This window comes from Manis pentadactyla, chromosome 1, assembly GCF_030020395.1.
Source record: "Manis pentadactyla isolate mManPen7 chromosome 1, mManPen7.hap1, whole genome shotgun sequence".
Lineage (NCBI taxonomy): Eukaryota > Metazoa > Chordata > Mammalia > Pholidota > Manidae > Manis > Manis pentadactyla.
This window is the reverse complement of record NC_080019.1, coordinates 189,725,938-189,744,350: the sequence shown is the minus strand read 5'-3', so window position 1 is coordinate 189,744,350 and position 18,413 is coordinate 189,725,938. Positions and strand designations below refer to the sequence as shown.

General features: G+C 43.4%; 1 protein-coding gene and 1 long non-coding RNA gene across 14 annotated transcripts in view; both read right to left on the bottom strand.

Annotated features, from left to right (window-relative positions):
- The window catches only part of DYRK1A (dual specificity tyrosine phosphorylation regulated kinase 1A), a 152,448-nt gene extending 142,101 nt beyond the window's left edge, over nt 1-10,347 (bottom strand). For 7 of the 12 annotated variants that reach the window (XM_036899223.2, XM_036899214.2, XM_036899216.2 and 4 more), the window contains exon 1: nt 8,568-9,326. The gene's annotated coding sequence lies outside the window, so the exon portion shown is untranslated. Of the gene's footprint in view, nt 1-8,567; nt 9,335-9,912 lie in introns of those variants that run through there. The other 5 variants (XM_057504521.1, XM_036899220.2, XM_036899218.2 and 2 more) reach the window with 5 other exon arrangements.
- A 2,965-nt stretch (nt 10,348-13,312) lies between these two features.
- LOC118919412 (uncharacterized) overlaps nt 13,313-18,413 on the bottom strand; it is a 64,845-nt gene continuing 59,744 nt past the window's right edge. The window contains exons 3-4 of one of the 2 annotated variants that reach the window (XR_008998497.1): nt 18,142-18,412; nt 13,313-13,512 (exon numbers count right to left, since the gene is read on the bottom strand). This is a non-coding gene — a long non-coding RNA (uncharacterized LOC118919412). Of the gene's footprint in view, nt 13,513-14,448; nt 18,413 lie in introns of those variants that run through there. The other variant, XR_008998499.1, reaches the window with a different exon arrangement.

Genomic DNA, 18,413 nt, shown 5'->3' with positions numbered 1-18,413 from the left:
CCCCATCCCTCCCCCAGCATAATACACACAGACTTGTACCCCAGCCACATGACTCTCATTCTCCAATGTCACCCTTTACCCTAGGCTGCTCACATGACCTCCTCCAGGTGACTATGGATTCCCAGGTTCCACTGCAAAAGACTTAATCCATTCTTCAAGCCCAGGATCAGTCCCACCTCCCCTACAAGGCATGGTTAAATTCCCAGAATCGTCTTCCTTCCCTGTATTCTTCTAGTTCCTTGTATGTCAATTCCTCTATTAGCAGCCCTGGTCTTACCTGTGGCAGTTTTGCCTGTGTTTAAAAACTATCTCATACTTAACCAAAGGTTAGGTAACCAAATCTTAATTCACTTCTCTAGTCAAAGCTTCTACCCCCGTAATTCACATCTCTTTCAGAGGACAAATGTTTACTCAACTGAAGAGGAACAAGAATCTCCTTCTAAATTTATCAAAACATTTACAATTATAAGCATTTACAATTTATCAAAACATCAGTTTTCATTCAACAGAATAAAGAAATACAAGAAAATCAAGTAATATTTTAACTATATATCTGACAGTGATTTTTTTTAAGTACAAGACATAGTACAACTTAAAATGTTCAAACTCACTCATAATGAAAATGCAAACCCAAACAACTAAATATCACTGTTTACCTATTAAATCTCACTAACACTAGTTTTGGAAGGCTTGGAAGGAATTCTTTTCGGAAGAATTTGGCAATACACACTCAAATGTGCCTGTACCTGGTGACCCAGGAATTACCCTTATGTGCCCTATGGCTGGCACTCACAGAACACCGTTACATGTACAAGGGTATATACTGCAGCACTGTTTAAAATAGCAAAAATATGAGAACAACTCCCTAACATGGAATACTTCCCAACCATTAAAAATAAATAAACTATAGCTAATATGTGAATATTTGTTACATCAAGAAGTGCAGTTGCAAAACCATGTGCTTAGCATGATACCATCTGCTTTTGATTTTAAGTCCATCGACACTGTATACCTATAAATCCCACAAAGTCTATGCACTTTTAAAAATTAATAAATGGGATATAAAACATACAGCTTTGGAACACAAACATATAATAAATGTCATATATAATTATACATATATATGCATAGGACATTTCTGATAGGAAAACCTGAACAGATAATAGCTGTGGAGCATGATGGTCAGCAATGTGATTTGACACCATTCTACAGGGCTTGATCTTTTTTAAAAAAACATATATATATATTACTTGTTGACATCTAAAAACTAAAATTCTCTAGGTTTACTAGAATTATAGTTTGTTAAGACTGCCCAAATAGGAGCACTGGACAGCTGATAAAACACTAAAAAAAGGCACTTCTTCTACAACAGTTAATCAAACCCAGCAAGTCCTCAGCAAAACTTTCCACAGTCCCATTACCAACATTCTCTTAGAGATAGGAGGCCAGCAAGTATCAGTCAAATGCTACCAATCTCTGGCCACCAAAAAAGCTTCCACAAACCTTTCCAGGACTATCCCACAAACTGACATTTCTCCAACATGCCCTTCCTTTTATGCTCAACCAAGGGCACAGGCGCCCTGTTCTTCCCTCCCCTTCCCAAAAAAAAGCTGTCTTATTAGAGGTGCTAATCTCCCATGTTTAAAATGGCAGCCCGCTAATTAATAAAAATAAAATGTTAACCTGATAACAGATAAAAGATATTCCTCTGGGAATATTTCCCTTTTAAAATTAGGGAAACCAGCTCTTACCTGGTTCTAAAGAAATGAATTCAACAGTGGGAACAGCAAGCAAACCAGATGAGAAAGTAAGTAGGAACTCGGGGGCTTCCTCATCACTCCAAGTGAGCACCCACCTGTCATCTACCCTAATGCTGTAGATACATCACCCTACCCACTACAGCATGGATGGACACTAACAACACCTTATTTAAAACCTCAACTCCCCACCTTTAAATGTTCATTTGACTTAACTCACACTATTTTCCTATGAGGCTAAAAGGACAATTAAGCCAACCATTCACTCATTACCAATGAGCTCACATATAAAAAGCAACACATTTGAGAATTACAGCTATCCCTATAAAATCCCAATGCAGTTGGTACTCCATCCTGTCTCCTCTTGTAGAAAGAACAAAGAAGCAGGAGTCAGGAAATCTTACATTAATGCCAGGCCTGCTTACTGTCAGGCACCCGTTAGTCATTTAGTTTCTTTGTATCCATTTCCTTTTCTAAAATGAAGGAGATGAACCAATTGCAACGTTTCTCAAAATACTTCTAGTGCATCAGGATTACCTGGAGTCCTAATTAGGAAAGCAGATTCCAGAGGATCACCCCAAATCCACAGAAGAAGTATCTGAGCATGGGAATCCCACAACTTTGACAAATTCTCCAGAAACCTGTTGGAGAAACTTTAGCTTCTCAAGTCTCTACTAGATCTAGTAACACTAGATATTAAGTTCAAAGGAATCTTAGGACTTCCCCTTTTTTCAAACCCACAGAAATTAAAGAGAAGAGAGTGAGTAGTTAATCTGTTTTTAAACAGCACCTTCATCCTCCCTGCAGCTTCAATGACTCAAACATTTACTGAAAACCTGACAAGGTACAAGTGTTCTGCTAGTATTCTAGTACTGCTAAGGCTATGAGCAGGAACAGTATGGTCTAGGAAACTACTGCAACTAAATCCAAAAACTGAGATTCCAAAATACTGTCTACATACAGTACAATCACAGCAATCAAGAGTCATGTTTCTGTCAGAAAAAAATGGATAAAATAAAGATCCAAAATTTTTTTTACTACTGAAAGTTTAGCTACATTTTTTCTATTTTTAATATATACAGGTATATATTGCATATACTGAATACTGATTATCTATTTGAATTTACACACCATAGTTCAAAAGATTAATGACCAAATACAGAAAATAAAACCTATTAATGCAATAAGTTGTCTTTTCAAAGTTTATTTCTTCTAAGTTTCTTCCAAAATTTTAAAGAGTGACAGGCAGTGCTTCATAATCGATTATCTTCTTCAGTAGAAAGAGATTTTCAAACAGCCACCCTATTAAAGGCACAAATCCCAGCCTCCTTTGCAGCTAAATGAGGTCACCAAAGTTCTGACCAACAGGTAAACAAGTCATGTATGCAACTTTCAGGTTTTTCTTTAAAGGGAGAGGATGTGCCTTCCCCACATGTTGTTCCTGGACCATGGATGTGATGGCGAGCTACCTTGGACTATGCAGAAAATGGTGTCTTCTTAAACACAGGAAAGCAAGACAGAAGAAACGAAGGTGCCCTATACCATGGAGCCACCATAGCAGCCCTGGACTATCTACATGAGAGAGAAAAAAACTTCTTGTTTAAGCTGCTATATTTAGTCAGAACAAAGGCCCAATGTTGTGTTCTAACTAATACACATAGAAACTTTAAATTTATAATAAACATTAAATAATAGCTACTTAACCAACTCAGTAAAGCTGAAACTCTAAATATAAATTCTTGGGAAACCCCACTACTGAAATTGTTACTGTACCAACTTACGTTTATATGACATTGTACACTTTTGCAAGGCACGTCATTACAGTATCTCATTTCACATTCTCAAAATCCAGGGCAGGGCAGCAGGTGCTATGCACATTTGGCATATAGGACACTGAAGCTCTGAAGCTATTGCCCAAGACCGCACAATTAAGGAGGGGTGCTCCAGCGGGATTCAGCATATAGGTTCATGTACCATCATTCCATTTACGTGGGCATTTGTCCACCCCTGCTATGTGTCAGGCCCTGCAGCTGCCAGCATGACCAGGAAAGAATTATTCCTGTCCAACTGGACCTTACAATCTAACAAAAAGACAGAGAAACTGACACTAAATTAATAAGAATATATATGAATATATGTCAATAGTTAGCTATTTGCAGTAAGGCTTGTGGAAAAAAAAGCAGAGTCTTGTAAGAATGCACAGCCAAGGGACCTTAGCTAGAGTGGGAGTCTACGGAAGGCCCCTCTGAAGAAGTAGCATTTACGCTGAGACAGTAAGGATCAATATGAATAAGAGGAAAGGGAGGAAAAGAAGAGAAAAGATATTAGAAATGTATACAAGTTACCTCAATCTTCACAAGAACCCTACGTGGTAAGGACCATCCACCCCACTTTACTTCCCAAGAAGAAGAAACTAAAGCTTGGCAAAGTCCCTGGGCCTGGAGTTTACACTGCCAGAGCTGCTGAGAGCACCAATGTGCTACACTCTAGAGCTTCAGCCTGGCACCACCTCAAAGGCTGGTAACTTACGTGGCCTCCACTACCATCCATAATTAGGTATTAATCAGATGTTGGGTGAATGTCACACATAGTCTGAGCATCTTTTTACCCAAACATGTGCTAAGATGCCAATCTTAACCACAAGTATTCATAAAACTTGAAAAAAAAATTGACTGTTGTCATTGGAAATTAGGGGGTTATTTAATGAGCAGGGCTGTTATTTAAAAGAGAGGTGATACTGAAAACCAGTTTCATTCCATGTGAAACCATTTCACTAAGCCCCCCACCGCTAAAATCAATTTAAACAAGCATTTCAGTTTAGGGGAGATAAACCTCAAAACAATTCAACAGGAGTTAAGAACACTTGAAACTATTATACACTATGCATTAAGTATGAGCAGGTCTTTAAACAAACAAAAAATATGTATCTTTTCAAACTAACAGTAACACAAACTTTTAAAAATCACCTACTAGAAGAGTGAGTACACAGCTCTGGTGGAAGAATCAATTGCCAAGAAGCCAAATTAGTCCTAATTATTAGCAAAAAGGTAACCACAAAGAACATCATTTTAGATGTTCATGTACTCTTAAGTTGCTATCTCCAAAAAAGAATTTCAACTCATTACACAACTATGGAAGGAGGATTTCAAAGTAAAAGCCTAACTTTAAAAACATTTAGCTGGTTTATACAATGCAGTATTTCCAAATCATGTTGTTTTCATGTATCAAAAATGAAACTAAGGTTGCCGGTAGCCACTAGGTTAGGAAACAAGCCATGTCTTTAATTACCTAATGTGAACCTGAAATTAATTTAGTCATGGGAAGTCAATATTTTCACTTTCAAATCACCAACAGTAAGCTTTACAGCTCTAGTTTAAAACTGTAACACTGACATGAGTAAGATTTCAAAAGATTTCTTCATTTAGGGGCAAACGAGTGGAATTACTAATTTAAAATAATGATTTTTCCAAAATACTAAACACAAATTTTAGCCCCCCAGAAGTTTTTAATCCAAAATTGTGCAAGCCTTGGGTTATGACTTACTATGATTTCTCTGGCCATCAAAACACTGACTAATGGTCAAAAAAACATATGGAAGAAGTCTTTTCAAAGGCATAGCTACTATGTACACATGAGTCATGCAATTCATTTTGACAGGGCAAACTTAGTATCAAGGTGCAGATGACCACGTTTGATAGTTTCCAGTAACATCTTTACTTCTGAAATAGGTAAAACCACCAAAACTCTCAAGGTAAAGATTCTTAGCTCACAGTTTAAATTACTGTTTAAGAAGTACAACAAAATTTGTTAAGACTTACAAAATTTTTAATGAGAAGAGCCAAGTTCTTTATACAGGAAGTTTTGGGGTTTTGCTGTGTTCAGATGGGTCAAATTTTTTCTTGGGGGTTAAAAGAGAAATTGCTTGGGGTTGGGCATGGGTGTAGGAAATGTGAAAGTTCTTTGAAGAGTTAATTCTAAAATCAAGAAAAACTGACACATACCTTATCAAATTCTAGGAAAAATCACAAATGAAGCCCCCTCTTCCATTAATTTTACTTTTAATGTCATATATAAGGCGATCCTTTCTCACTCATGTTACTTCTACCAATTTTCTTCCCATAACTAGATATTTGCCAGCCATGAACATGCTTGGGAAAATATCCTTGTCCAGTCTGAATATCTTTTTGTTTTGTTTTGTTTTCAAGTAGTACCCAAGATTTGACACAAATTTGCATTTTCTTTCTTCCTATAGTTTCGAAACAAAATGCATGCCAAAGGTCATTCTGTATCTTGTTGTAATAGTTACCTTGAATTTTGCTTTTACAGATAAACAGTGAGCACTCTAAAAACCGATGTAAATTCTTTAAATACCAGTTGTTGCGCTTACCTCTTCCCACCCCCTATCTTTAGGACAGGAACACAAAAACGCTCCATAAATCGCTAGGAGCAGCTATCAGATAATAGTCTAGAGAGGGGAAAAAAATTCTAACCAGGGTCTTTTTTTTTTTTAACTACCCATATTCCCAAATAAAAGTTAAAATGGAATGTCTTCATTTACTTTGAGTATGTGTCCCTTCGAAGACTGGACTAGTTCATTAATTTCTGAATCCCGAGGAAACAAGAATTTTGTGTTTAAGTTTATAATAGGTCCCCAAAAAATATGTTTAAAATGTTTTAGAAATGATCTTACACCGAATCCAAATTCCTAACAATAACAAAGCTCTCACGATATCATTTAGTTTATCTCCCACCCTTACTAATGATCATTCATTCATTTAAGTCTATTCCTTCAAATCTAAAATAATTTTCAAGGAGTGTGCATTCACGTTAGAAACACAAGAACAACCCTTCCTTCTGGAGTAATTAATTTATGAGCCTATGTGCCTCTTACTAACTTTTTATACTGAATGTCACAACAGAACGTGGTATAGATATTGACTCAAGAGTCCTCAACTTTCTGGCAAGGCCTGAAGTCTAAATCAATTTGGACAGCCACCATAAATACCGCTCCTATCTCAAGGCAAATCTTCCAAAAGCACTGGGGTACTTTTAAGCGTAAGTCATACGTATATTAAAAATCTTAACTATAACTGAATGAACTTTTTTCTTAACCAGTGTTTCTCTGAAACTGTCTTCTCCAATTTAAAATCTCAACACATGAGATTTTAGTTCTAGTCTCACATTTATAGTCTACCTGAAAAATAATATTTTCTCCACGTAACTAAACAATCAAGATGTAAGAAATTTAAGAAAACAAAACCTGAAGGTAATTCCACTGAACTATTAAAACGCCCCAAAATCAGAATATTAACTACATCTGTTCTTAAACACTTCCTGTAACGTGCAAGAAGTCACAGAAGAAATCAATGTATTCAAAGATAAAAAAGACTGAAAATAACTTCATGCAAAACTTTATGACTCATCAATACTTAAATGATGCCTATAATTGTGAAGAACAAAACGCACCAATTAATATTTTTTAGTTTCATTTAAAAATTTCCTAGTTTTCGCTGGGATGGAGGGCGGTGGGGACACAGGACCCACAAGTTTCATTAAAAAGGACTAATCTTTCCTTTCCACTCCCACAAACCACAAATTCCATGCTAAACACTATGCACACAATACCTAGGTTAGAACCCTGAGTCATTACACACAGATAGCTCCAAAATCTGCCGGTATTTCTAATAGTGAGTTATAACCTAGTGATTAAGATCCCAGGCTGGCTACAGATCCTGGCTCCTGGAGTCCCAGCTATATGACCTTGGATGAGTCACAGCTCAGGTTCCTCATCTGTGAAATGGGTAACAGTTTCTACCGGTAGGAAAAGCGAGTTGATACACGTAAAGCCCTGAGAAGAGTGCCTGGAACTCTTAGCCCTGATCTTTAAAATCAGTGTGAAAACAACGTTCTAAGATGTATTTTCTAACAACCTGAGCAGAATTCAAGAAGGAACTGGTGCTGGCATTCAAGTTCTGCACCTAGATTACAAGATTCATACAATCTAAGGTTGGAGGAAAGACACATAAACAGTCTCTCACTAATTTTGCCATTTTTAACTATTTCAGACAAGGGAGGAGCCTCTAGCCAAGTGTTAAGGTACTCGGCAGCTTCAGGGGATCTAAGCGACGGTGGGTTTGCGCCTATAAATAGACTGGTGAAGTTTCGTTGCAATACCCAGGTATCGATTATAATTTACGCATTCTCAGCCCCCAACTGCTCAGGCTGCTAAGCAGGACATCACTCCATCTCGAGTGGCCGGGGTCACTAGCACTCAGGGCACAACTTCAGCGCACGCCCAAGGCCTTCGCTCCAGCACACACCCCGAAGGGCCGCTGAGGGACCCGGCCCCCGACCTTCCCCGGCGCCTCGCCCAGCAGCCAGCCCCGTTTCCTTAACCCGTGCATTGTCCTTGCGGAGCGCCCCGGCGGTTCCCACACTGGTGGGGACCGAGAGGAGGGACGAGGGAGGAGCTGGGGGAAGAGGATGAGGAGGAGGAGGAGGAGGAAGACAACCTCCTCCCCTTCGCCCGGGCGACCAGCGAAGGTCTGGCGCTTTCTCCGGCCGCGAGCCCCGGCTCCCGGGAGGCCGCGGCCCCCGACCCCACCCGCCGCAACTTTCCCGCGGCTCGCGCCCGCCTCCCCTCCGGGACCGGCCTGCCGGGCTCCCCCCCGGCGCCGGCCGCGACACCGCGGCGCCTCCTCCCAAAATGGCAGGTCCCTCCCTCCGCCCGGCCGGCCTCGGCGCGGGCCCGGCTGCAGGCCGCGGGGGGAGCCGGGCGCCGGGCCGGGCGGCGCCGGGCCGGACACTCACCGGGACGATGGCGGGGCGCTCGCGCCGCTCCCTCCGGTGAGTCTCAGCCTCGGCTCCCGCCGCTGCGCTCCCGCCGCGGCCTCCGCAGCCAGCGCCGCCCCGGCCGCCTCTCTCCGCCCCCCGGCGCTCCCGGCTCCGGGCCGAGCCGCCGCCTTCTCAGTCTGTGTGCGGCTCGCGGTTCCAGCGGCGCCCGGGGCCGGGGAGGCGACAGCCCCTCCCGGCAAATACCGCAGTCCCCGGGCCCCGGCTCCCGGCGGCCCAGCCCGGCGTACGGCGGCGGCGAGGCCGGGCGCTGAGTCGCGGCCGCTCCCGGCGGCTTCTTCCCGGGGAGGATTTTGTAAATCTCACAAAATGGCGCGCGCTCCAAACCTGCGCAGCGAGAAGCGCCGGGCCGAGCGGCGGCGGCGGCGGCTCCTCCGCCAGGAGCCCGAGCCGCCCGCCCCCGAGTTCCCGCACAGACAGGCACACTCACGCGCGCACGCACACTCGCCCTCGCACACGCTCGCTCTCACACTCACACCGGTCCCGCCCGCTCGCCGGCGGCAGCGGCACCAACAGCAGCAGCAGGAACAGCAGCAGCGGCGGCGGCGGCGGCGGCGCCCGCACCCCCCGCTCGAGGTGTCCGCTCCCCGAGCCCGACCTGGGCCGCGATCAGCAGCAGCGACGGCAGCAGTCTCCCCGGGTCCCCCCTACGCTCTTGCCACCGCCACCCCCGCCTCACTCCAATGGGGCTTTTTATTATTATTCGGGCGGGAAGCGAAAGGGTTTAAAAAAAAACTAACCAACAAAATGGCGACGGACCGACCCGGTCGCTATAGCAACTGTCAATCAAAACGCAAAACCCCGGCTGACGTGCTGACGTCCTCCTGCCGCCCCCCGGCCCCAAGCCGTTAGGCGGGGCCTGTTGCTCGGGCAACGGCAGATTCCGTTCCCTCCTTTCCGTCTCCCCCTCCGGCCCCAACCAACCACCCAACCCCCTCAGGTCACGTGAAGGATAAATTCGGAGCTCGGGCCCGCTACGAGTGTCAGAGGAGGGCGCGTGATTCGCTCGGGGGAGGGGACGAGGGGGACGGCCGGACCTGGGAAGGGGAAAGGGAAGGGGGCGAGGCGGCGGCCCGGCCTGTGCACGAGCGCCCGCCGCCGGACCGCGCCCCGCCCGCGCCCGCGCCTACTGCGGTCCGGGGAGCGCGCGCAGCCCTAGCGCCTCCCGCCCCCGGAGCCCGGCGCTTCCGCGTAGTGCGCCCGCAGCCCCGCCCGCGCCGGGGCAGGGGGCTGGGCTCCTTGGCCGCGCGGGGCCCGGTAAGCCCCCCCACCGGCCCCGCACGCCCGGGCCCGGGGCCCTCACCTTCATCCCCGGGAGCGCGCCGGCGTGTGAAAGCCTCCCGGGAGCGCACGTCCGCGCGGTTAAACTGTTCTTCGAAGGGCTCGCATGCCTCGCTTGCCGGAAAATGCCCACGGAGGCTGCGGCGGGGGGTGGGGAAGAGGCCGCCTCCGCGTTTCAGACATCTCAGGAATTCCGGACGTTTCGCCCGAATCCGGGATGCCCCTGCGCCTGACACCTTGGTTAAATCCTGCCTCTCGGGTTTTGTAGCATGCGACGCCAGCGTTCAGAAATTATGGACGGAGCCGTCATGAAAACTTTAAGGCTGTGCACGCTCTCCCAGGCTTTCCCACCAATTTCAAACCCCTCCCCACCTTCGTGGGCGCAGCCTGCCTTCCTCATGGGAATGCCTCTTAAATTAATGCTGTTGAGCTACTGCTGTATCCTTGTCGCACCCTGTTTATCTCTTTCATGCACCGTCACAGCTTTCCAGATTCTCAATTCGCCCACAACTTTTTAATATTCTGGCTTTCGTTTTTGTGTCTACCCCCTCTGCCTGGCTAAATACTGATAGGTGTGCTCACCCTAGGTGTACTGGTAGCCGTGCTCTGCTGGCTGCTTTGTAATTAGTAGACAGCCGCTAGTTTAAAATTGTATTTTGCACTAATCATAATAAAACGGCACTTAATAAATATTAATGGCAGAAAAGATACTACAGATACTTAAATGCCAAGTCACTGAATTATTGATCGATTTCTAAGCTTGATTTTGCCATCATATGATGGAAAATTTTTTTCTTAAACTAATCAGTAGCAATTTTTTCTTGTCAATGTTTCTTAAGCTTATTCACAATATAGTGCTTACAAACACAGTAGCAAGAGATACAACCTTATAGGCAGGTGTAAAGGGAAACAACCTTGTGCTAAATATTGCTCTCTATCCTGTGTCACTGGAGAAGACACTTGCTTTAAATAATTTCCAACAAATGTTTCCCTCCTACAGTTAATAGAACAGTTACACTAAGACAACCTGTCAGATTAGCACACGCCCTGAAAGAAATCAAACTGAACTTAAAACAACTTAGGCCAAAAGTAACCAGGTAAAAAGTTTACTTCAGACTGATTTTCCATGGTATCAAAAGTGGCCGTGACTGTCAAAAGCTCTTTTGAACTGCTGAGTTTTTTCAGAATGGCCCTTCTGATGTATTTAAAGTCCATGTTGAACTTCATTGTGTTGAAGGATGGCCAGGAATGTCCCTATTGAGGTGAGAGGTGACTACCCTGATAACTACTTCTGCCTGTAAGACCTGCTCCTTCCTCCCGCTTTTCTTCTCCCTGCTCTCCACCCCACCCCACCCCACTCCCAACAGTTTCACTTCTATCAGAACACTTAAGTATTTGCAACCTTTCATGCTAAATTCGAGTTAAATTTTTATTGCTGGTAATGAAAGAAACTTGCATAATTAATCTAAGTAACCTGGAAAGAATTATGTCGATGTCTCAAAAACTGTGCCCTTGTCTTCACCCAAATCAAGCTGGAAGGTTATCAGCATGGGGCAGAATTTTTAGTTTCTATAATGCAATAACAGAAGGTATTGCTAGTTTCCATATCTAGAAGGATGCACTCTTCCCCACCACACACCCCGACCAATGACAGCCTTACAAAACATTGATCAATGAACTGTCATATCCGGGTTGGAATGCTGTAACATAGTTTTATATAGGCTTCAGCTAAAAAGTAACCTGTAAATTATGCTGGCTCCAAACAAGTGAATACATGTAGGCACGAAGGACTCTGGTAGGAAAACCAGTTTAATGTTGACCAGGTTTAGTGATTAAATCCTTGCTGTCATCTGACAATCTACTGACAGATGTATTACAGATAGATGTATTCACAAAGGTTAACCTCTAAATGCAAAGACACCACCACCCCCACAACTCACAGATACCAGCCCCCGCTTATCCATGACATTCTAGGGTTTTGCCAATCCTCACAGCAATATTATGTCTCCATTATACAGATGAGAAAACAAGTCCTGAGTAATTAAACAACTTTCCCAAGATCATGCCACCAGTAAGTAGTGAAGCCAACATTCAAACCCAGGCTGTGACCACCAAGTCCGTCCTCTTTCCACCGCACCAAGGTGATCCAAGATCATTTGGACATTGGAAGATAAGGTCATTAGAGTGAGCCCTAATCCAAAATGACTTGTAAAATGGGGAAATTTGGACAAACACATGCACACACACAGGGAAGACCCTCACAATGTGAACATCATCTACAGGACAAGGAACACCTGAGACGGCCAGGAGTTGGGAGAGACGTTTAGAACAGATTCTCCCTCACAGGTCTCAGAAGGAACTAACCCCTCCCCCCAAGACCTTGATTCCTGACTTCTGGCCTCTAGAACTGAGACAATAAATCTGTTGTGTAAGCCCCTGGTTTTCGGTACTTTGTTTTGGCAGCCCTAGCAAACTAACACACAGGTGCTGGGTATCTTTGCTCCTTTCCACATCCGCTAATGACCATTCTTGCAGATACACTATCCTAAGCCCAAAAGTTCAGTAGTTGGAAACTTGCTGGGAGTTATAACCAGAACATTCCAAGGACAAACAAACTAACCAATATTCCTTTGCCCCTCCCACCAGATGAGAAGGTGACCAATTTACAATTTGTCCCTGGACAATGGCATGGCCAGAATCTGACACCCCTAGTCATCTTACAGACTTCTGAGTGAAGATCCATGATTGCCCACCCACGCCCCACACGAGCTCTATTGAGTGTTCTGATTTTAAAAGTAATTAATGTATATCAAATGGATTAAAAAGAAACAAAATAAATAAAAGCAAGAGAGGAGCCTTATTTAAACTGATAATGACAGTATGCTGTGTACCAAGAAGTTAATACTTCTCTACACCTGAGGTCCAAAAACAAAAAAGAAAAGAAACACATGGTCATTACAAACAGTTTAACAATATGGGAAACAATAAAGAGATAACTATAAATATGTTCATAGATATGACCCTAAGCCTTATTAATATCTTCATGTTGGCTTATATATAGTCCCAGACTTTCCTAGGGAGACATGACTGCATACACACACATATAACACTATAGGTACATTTCATGCTTTTTTTACTGACAATTACATTAGGCACACGTTATTGTGTTGATCGACTGAAATTGAGATGATTATTTAAAGAGCTGCAAGTATGCCATCAGTTGAACAGGGCATAATTCATTTAACTGCTCCTCTATTTTTAAGGAAGTTTTTTTATTATAAATAAAGTTGCATAAACATCATATATCTACATTTTACACACCTGTCCAGTAATTTCCTTAGGATAAAGGCATGCATCCTTAAAAATCTTTGATACATGTTGCCAAAATATCACTTGGAAATGATTTCACCAGTTTGCATTCCTAAGAGTAATATGGGAGAATGGCTTTTTCACACACTCTACCACACTCTCTTGATTTAATTTGCATTTCTTTGACCACTTAATGTCTTCTTTTTTATATATATTTGTAGGCTATTTATGTCCTGTCTGTGTATATTCCATGCTCGTTTGGGGGGCTGGGCAAGGTGTCATCTTTTTACTGATTTGTATTTCTTTCATTTTACTGCAAAAGAAAAAAAGAGAAGAAAGTGAAGAAAACTGGAAGGCTGTATGGCTAGTGAATGAGATGGACACCAGCCATCCATCACCCCAGTTTAGCTGTGGCCATCTCTGTTCCTAATCCTCCCCCAAGGGGATGTAGCCCAGCCGTCTTCCCTGCCCTCACCCACCTCCTCCTGACCAGGCGGCACCTGGGCTAAGTGCTCTACCACCACACTTCCGGCGTCATCAGCTTGCTTACAAGGTGGCTTACACCAAGATGTGCTTCTAATGGTGCCATTTTTAAAGAGGCCAACATTCATTACTTTTCTATCATGTGAGAATGTTTACCAATATCATTTCATGAATTATCATTAACATTTTCTTTTCCTGTGACATCAAGATAATGGTTAAATAGAAAACGTGAAATTGTTAAAGTACATATTTCACACTGTTTCACAATATCTTGAAACAGTATTTTGCAACATTTTGGCAGGACTTGAGAAGAAACACACTTTAATATATCCATTTGTACATATATAACAACTTCCTTGAAATGAACAGGTCGAGAAAAAATGCCCTAATGAAACTGTAAAAAACAATTAAGTACAAGGAATTAAAAATTAGGAGGCACAGAAATCTACAAAGTTCACTTACTTCCGTGGTTCATTAGCTCAAAAGCCCTTGAGAGGTTGGCTTATTTTCTTGGCTTTTTAATGTAGGTATCTAATGGACATCACTTAATAGTCCCACCATGTTTATTGATATGTTCATTTCTATCAAAACCAACAGTTTTCTTGTTTTGGTTCAGTTCAGAACAAAAGATACTTCTGTGGTTATAGCAGTGTTATAACTTCAGTATGTTGTATTTGTATGCCTGTTTTTAAACTGTAAGTGCTCTTGGACAAGGATCCTATATTTTCATCTTTTATCAGCATCATATCTGGCCTACTATAAATACTGTTTTATGTTTTTAAATGAATGATGAGCTCCTGCTATTTTCTTCCTATTTTCCTCCATCCTATATGAGGTTATTGGCAATCATAAAACTTTAGGGGAAACTATCCGGTGATTTGTACAGAAGTGATCTTAAAATGGGTGGAACTTCTCTAGCGCCAGAGGAAAGATTGTTGCAGTCAGCAAGGCCGAAGGAAGCCAGTTCCACTGATGAGATACAGTAATGTCAGTGATTACCATGTAGCTAGTTCTGTTACAGAGGTATATCTCAAACAGTGTTCTTGTGTAGTTTGCAGCTCACCCCAGGTATTTACAGTTTGAGAAACTACAGGCTTGGGCATTGCCACTGGACAGAGGCCTAGGCAGGACCTCTGTGTGGCCAAGTATTTTAACTTCTATATCCGAGACATAAAAATAATAGCCTTCTACCTACAGGCACTGTGTTAAAAAGAAAAACACCAGCCCAACATGGGGTTACTTCTGATAGGCCAAGTCACCAAACTGGGGTTTAATACCTAACCTAATTGCAATTTCAACTTCCCCCAGAAATGTACTCAAGTCAGGAATTTTCCAGTCAGCACTGATAAGATAGTATGTCACATGTACCCTCTCCATTCCCGAAAGGAATCCACCTAAGACTCTTCTGTCCCCGAAGGAGGTAAGCTGGCCGAAATACTTTTTTCTGTTTGTGACTTCCTTGTCCTGCCTTTATAAAACCTCTCCTTTGTATGGCCCTTCAGAGTATCTCTCTACTTACTAGATGAGATGCTGCCTGCTTCATGAGTCATTTACTAAAGACTCTTAGATCTTAAAATTTACTTGATTGAATTTTGTTTCTTAACACAACAGTTAGCAACTTAAGGGGAAGGGTCAAATAACCAAAAGTCCATTCGTGAAGGACAGCAAATACGTCTGTCCATTCCAGACTTTCAAAGGCAAAAATTATTTATAACATTTCCTTTTTAAATATATAACATGAAGAATATTAAGAATAAGACAAAAGGAGCAACTAATCCCATTGCCCAGATAATGACTTTGTTTTTAAAATAAAAACAATTCAAGTGCATGGATTGAAAATCTACAGAACAGATAAACATAAAATAAAGAGTAAAAGCCCCCCTCCTCCACCCCAGCCTCCCTGCCTCCTTTCTCCTTTGCCCTCCCCCCTGAGGATGCAGGGACTCTTTATCAAATTCAGCATCACGTCATCACCTGTGGAAAAATCTACAGGACTCTCACTGCTTGGGGACAGCATCCTACTCATCAGTCTGTCACCCAGTCCCTTCACAGTCTGACCCTTCAGGCTTTCTAGGCAGAACTCCCCCAGTTAAGGCCCTCGGAACACTCGGGGTTTCTTCCCAACTGCGGTTCCCGCCCCCGGAAGGCCTCATCCCTCCTAGAGGCTTCAGTCTCCCTGCCACTTCACAGCAGATTGCCTTTTCCATCTGCCAGGAGAAAAGCAAGCTCCTCAAGGCCAGAGAACTGACTCTCTTGGCTTTTATTGACCCCAATGCTTGCCATATACTGGGTACCAAAAAATGTTTCCCAGAGAATGGAGCCACCATAGAAATCCCACAGCAAGAACTGGCTCCAGGAGGCCAGCAGCTAAAACCAGTAAACGGTTAAAAGCAAGAGGAATACACTCCTCTCAGGGCTTGAAAGGGGGTGGCCATCTGCTTCCAGCCTCCCTCTCCCTCCCACCCTGGATGCAGGCTTCCTGCAGACTGGGAGGCCACCTGCCGGGGTGGGTTGCAAACCCAGAGGAAGGGCTGCAGGGGCCTTGGTGGAGTAGTGAGTGAGGGTGCCTTTCCCTAGGGGGTGGTGCATTGTGGTGGGACCCTCTGAATCGGTTTGGCTAGGAAGGCCAGGTGGGGAGGTGCCCCCAGAGCCCAGCAGGGAGCTGGTCACCTGAAGATGGTGCTACACCCCTCCTGTAGCCAAAAGGGCTCCTTGATGTTTCCTCCTAGATTGTCTAGCCCAAAAGGGCTGCGCTGAAGGCAAGGATTCAGGGTGGATGCTGGCAACAAGAGTAAATTCCTGGGCTGTGTGCTTTCCAGCCAGGCAGGTAGAGTGGAGAGCGGATGCCCAATGTTCCAGGGTCCTGAGTTGACAAGGTCGAAGGTATATAGGAGACAGAGGGCCAATTTTTGAGGCATATTAATTCAGACTCCTAAGGAATGATGCCCTGTCCTGAGCAGAGGGCACTTGAGACATCACAAAATCATAGGATGTTAGAGTGGGAAGGAATTCCACCTTTACTTGTCAGAACCCTAATCATGAAGCCGCTGCTGTGGGGTAGCAGTGACACACAAGTGACATTACTTGCTAACTGTTCGGTGACATTCTGTTCACATTAGTCATTGGGGACACTTTCATTTTCTTGCAGTGGAGCAGGGCATGGGCAATGTCCTGTGAGTCTGGACTTTCTAGAAGGGATGGGTGACCTTAATAGTCATGATAGCAACTGGAAAAAAGAGTAGTTATAGGGACAGAGAAGGTGGGGGTGTATCTAGTCTCAACTACCTCCTAGCTGGAGCAGTCTGGGCAGTTTACTTAACCTCTCTGCATCTGTCTCACCATCTCAAAAGAGGATTCTTTATCATCTTTATGAACTGTAAATCATTGTATAAATATTAGGCCCTGATATAAATAGTAAGAAGACTGCATTCAAATTTTCACTTTTGAAGACTTACCCAAGACCCTTCCCCTTCCAAGAAAATAAACAAATGACTCCTTCCACGTTCTCCACCACTCCAGTCTTTCTACTGTAAATGTGTTTAGCATGTTATTTTCTTGGAGGTGATTTTAAACCTCCATTTAGGCATCTTCCCAAGCTGAAAACTTACTGTGTCCTGAACTGCCTGAACCTTCTTTGGCTGCTCTTAACCAAATCCCTCTTTCCACAGCATGAACTGATCTCTGCAGTTTCTGCCCACTTTTTCTAAATCTTCCCTTTGGGGATGACACAGACCAAGACTTACTCCTCTTACAAATGCCAGCCTTCAAGTGTTGGAAGAAAGCTGATTTTCCCACCTGGGCCTCATCTTTCCCTTTTCTCTCAACACTTGCTCATCTACCATGTTCCTCCATGCCAACCCCTCCACCTTCATGTGACTCCCCTCAAGGACATCCTTGAGCTGACACATTGCTAACGACCTAAATGTAAGATTCAATTTAAAAATGTGGCATATCATGTCAAAGTAGAACACATAATAAAAGAATACTTCATGGCATGAGGAAAATGATTACCGTCTTTTAGAAGATAAAGTTATAAAGTAGCAGAGTTTGTATGACTGCAGTTGTATAACAAAAAGTGTACATTTTTAAACAAACTTTTGTAACATTTATCCCTGTGTGGTACAAGTATGGATGATAATTTGTCTTCTTTGTGCCCTTTTGAAATTCTCCACTCATTGGTAATCAGGAGAAAAAATAGGCTCTATGTCCTTATATTTTTTACCCAAAGGCCCAGGTTCTAAATCTTTGTAATATCATAAAATAAGCTTCTCCCCATTTCTCATTTCAGAAATAAACATGTAGCAGTAAGCCCAGAATACCAGGAGCTTGGTGGGCATCCAAGTATTTTGTTCTTCACTTCCCTAAATTCTTGAGAACTACTATCATAACCTCCCTTCTCATTAAACGTTCTCTCATATGACTTCATTGAATTCTGTGTTATGAATTACATGTGCTGTACCTCCAGCTTTGTCCAAGCTACCGACTGGAGGTCCTCCCAGACAGGCGTCAGTATCAACAAGAAGCAGACACATCTCTCTAAAATACGGAAAAGTATAAAAGGAATGCGAGCTCCACCATTTTGTTCTATTCTTCAGCCAATAATATCCCAGGATATATTGAAGTAGACCAGCCGTGAGTTCGAGCAGACTTCTGTCATACCCATGACATCATATTAGAACGGAGCCTCTTTTCTGATCACCGGGTCTCCAAAGGGGCTGGAATTATTGGCCC